The sequence below is a fragment of the Carlito syrichta genome, unplaced genomic scaffold (genome assembly GCF_000164805.1).
Source record: "Carlito syrichta isolate Samal-C Ts95f unplaced genomic scaffold, Tarsius_syrichta-2.0.1 Scaffold307028, whole genome shotgun sequence".
Classification (NCBI taxonomy): domain Eukaryota; kingdom Metazoa; phylum Chordata; class Mammalia; order Primates; family Tarsiidae; genus Carlito; species Carlito syrichta.
In genome coordinates this window covers 1,123,401-1,123,655 of record NW_007251124.1, presented here as the reverse complement: position 1 = coordinate 1,123,655, position 255 = coordinate 1,123,401, and positions in this window count along the sequence as shown.

Genomic DNA, 255 nt, shown 5'->3' with positions numbered 1-255 from the left:
CATGCTACCACACCCAGCTAATTTTTGATTTATTGTAAAGATGAGGTCTCACCAAGTTGCCCAGGCAGGTCTCGAACCTGCAGGCTCAGGCAATCCACTCACCTCAGCCTCCCAAAGACGCAGGATTACAGGCTGAGCCACCAAGCCCGGTTGCATATTTCTTTTAACTTACTTTAAAAAACAATTGTATAAAACAATGAACATAAAATTGTATTTTTGTGCCTATAAGGCACATAAATGTAGTAGCTTTGACAA